This window comes from Bidens hawaiensis, unplaced genomic scaffold, assembly GCF_021521415.1.
Source record: "Bidens hawaiensis isolate Kalapana, Puna unplaced genomic scaffold, B.hawaiensis_p1.1 tig00029910_1, whole genome shotgun sequence".
Classification (NCBI taxonomy): Eukaryota; Viridiplantae; Streptophyta; class Magnoliopsida; order Asterales; family Asteraceae; genus Bidens; species Bidens hawaiensis.
In genome coordinates, this window is record NW_027494971.1 from 99,645 (window position 1) to 103,080 (window position 3,436).

The following is a 3,436-nucleotide window of genomic DNA, read 5'->3' on the forward strand; positions in this document are numbered from 1 at the left end:
TATGCACTCACGAGCTTCACATTATCAGCTCTCAACTCCTCAATACGCCTCTCCATCTCCTTCGCATGTTGCATCTGCAGCTTAGCTTCTGCATCGTATGTTTGAATCAGGTACCTTGGTTGGTAACCTGACTCTCCACTGCCACATTAGCCTCTGGGACTTTAGTCAAGTTAGCATCCTTGCGCTTGGTATCCTCACGGGTGGCGGTGAGAATGGTATTTTGCTTTTACACGCTTCTTCCCATGAGCGAGCCGCGGCAGCTTGGCGATCTTTCACTGCACGAAGGGAGATTTCGGCATCTTTAAGTTTCCACTGTTCAGTGTTCACCTTCAATCGCTGATCTTCGGCAACCTTAATCGCCTCCTCCACCTTATTGTACATCTCGCCTCTTTCTCCCCCATGGAGAGCCATTCCATGAAGATTTCATGCCTGCTAGCCTAGTGTTGGCCATGATAAAGTTAAAGTTGTGGGCAAGATCATGACGTGAATGACCACGCTGAAACGCACGTTCCGCCGGCGGAATTTCGTGACTGAGGAACTCAGCACATACTTTGGCGTCGGTGAAACACGATCCTTGGACTAAAGTCAAGCGTGAGATGTTCAAATGGTCGTCCTCTCTGGGATTGGCCATTCCATAATAATCAGAATCAGAAGGACGATGGAACCTTCTGGATGACGGGGATTGTTGGGAAGAAGACGTACCTCCACCACCTGATTGAGATTTCCTTGTTTCTGGACCCTCAACGTCCTAAACTGGTTCATTTCCCTTAGAACCAGACGTGTCATCGGGTATAATAATTGTTGGAGGATGAGATGGTGGTTTTTGGATTGCTACACCTTGGTCAGGCGCAACTGTTGTCTTTGCAGAGGGTAAATAAAATATTAGCATTGAAGAGTATAAAGGAGGGAATTGTATTGCGTAATTAGTAACTGACATGTTGGCGACCGCATTTCAATCTCCTTAACTCGGTTCTCGAGGCGGGCCTTCTTTTGTTTAATAGGGCCCAATGCCCGCTTTTTATTCGATGACCACTCTTCAGCGTCGGCATGACTTTTTTCTGTGTCCTCCGGTTTAGAGGAACGATGTTTCCTCTTCTGCTAAAGGTCTGCTAAGGCAGGCATAACAGTCGACGTTTTAGTAGAATTATCAAAGTAACGTTCCTCGCGGGGTGATGATTCGTCACTTGAATATAGTAACACGATCACCCCGTTTGAAGTCAATGTGTTCAAAGGACGAGGGTTTAATGAAAACACACCTGGTTCAAGATAGCTTCCGAAACCACGGCTTTAGAACGCAAGTCTTTTGGGAACAAGAAATGGTCCCCGGTCTTATCCAGGATCGGAAGAGTAGTGGGATCGCGCGGGCGCTTTTGCTTTCACCCAACCATCCTGTCAAACAGTGTGTTCAGCACCGGCCCTTCACCTGCAAACACCGCAGGAATGAAAATTTATATACAATTCAAAAAACAGAAATTGCAATAATAAAGTACATACTCTCGTACCCGTTCTGGATGAACGGTTCAAACTCAGGGTATGGCCATATGTGGGTCATACCAGCCCAGACAAGGGCACCCTCATAAATTGCCCGCATCGGAGTTGGAGTCTTAACCAAGGCATCAAACCATGCTTGTCCCTCATGCTGTGCAAGTTGTAGATATGGAAACTTCTCGTTGAGCGGACGACGCACCATGGCTATAGGAACCACCTTTTTAGAGATCCAGGAAAACTTGGTTCTCCACTCATACGCACTATGAGGAGGTTCAATACCCACAACCCCCTTTCGAGGTAGTGGAGCAGTTGAACTAAATTCCCTGCACGTTCATCTTATAAAAGACGACGAACTTGTCCACCGTTGGCACAATGTTGTTGGCCTTGTAAATGAATTCGAAGTGTCGAATCCGCATATGGCCAAAAAGGTGAAGCTGTTATAGATGGATCCCAAGGCCGGTAAGGATGTTGCCCAGGAATTTGGTTATCGGAAACCTAAGATTACCGGTCGTGAAATACTCTGCATATAAGGTCATCTTGTCAGGTGGAGGTTTATTGGCAGTAGACCCGGTGGCAGGGTACTCTGGCCCCCATTTCGGTGTTATACCGTACTTCGATATAATTTTCTCAAACTCATATAGTTTCCAATTGATCACGATTGACTCCATGGTTGGTGAGGTTGAAGCCTTTCGACCATTATTTTAGATGTTAAAGAAAAGCAGCGAGCAATGTTGAATTGTCACACCCGCAATTTTCGTCAAACGGGGTTTTACCGTGAGGCGCGTGACATACCAGGATCTAGCCATGTGTCATAACGAACAACCAATTTATAATGGAAAATATTTGAATATATTGCTCATCATAAATGAGGTAAGTATATTTACAATAAAGTTTTAACATTTGCGGAAGCGTATAATTTACGAAAACATTTAAAAACCTAGAGTGTGTGTCCAGGCGCCCAGACATAACATTTCATTAGAGACTCCCAGCATAATTCGATGCTTAGTGGGATCCATGCATCCTAGACTCATTTCTACTTCGCACGTGCACCTTAAACACCTGAGAAAGACATGCTAAAACGGGTCAACACAACGGTTTGTGGGTTCACAGGTTTGAGTTTAAAAACAAGTTTGTCAAACAAACCATTTAGTAAGTAAACAGTGCAAGTAGTAAAGCATGGATATTTTATGGATAATGTATGCATTAGTAATACCGCTAGTTAATTAGGCTAGCAATCATGTTACATTAGTGTAGGTTCCACGGTTGGTGAGGTTGAAGCCTTCTTGTCACCGGCCATTATTTCATATGTTAAAGGAAAGCAGCGAGCAATGTTGAATTGTCACACCATCAATTTTCGTCTAACGGCGTTTTAACATGAGGCGCGTGACATACCAGGATCTAGCCATGTGTCATAACGAACAACCTATTTATAATGGAAAATATTTGAATATTATTGCTCATTATAAATGAGGTAAGCACATTTACAATAAAGTTTTTACATTTGCGGAAGCGTATAATTTACGAAAACATTTAGAAACCCAGAGTGCATGTCCAGATGCCCGGACATAACATTTCATTAAAGACTCCCAGCATAATTCGATGCTTAGTGGGATCCATGCATCCTAGACTAATTTCAACTTTGCACATGCACCTTAAACACCTGAGAAAGACATGCTAAAACGGGTCAACACAACGGTAGGTGAGTTCACAGGTTTGAGTTAAAAAAAATTTGTCAAACAAACCATTTAGTAAGTAAATAATGTAAGTAGTAAAACATGGATATATTACGGATAATGTATGCATTAGTAATACAGCTAGTTAATTAGGCTAGCAATCAAGTTACATTAGTGTAGGTTCCATTGTGACCAATGCTGACTTGTTAGCTTGTTTTCCAGCCACGGAGTCTAATATAAGACTAGTGCGTTTCTAGTAAATGAGACACCCAGAG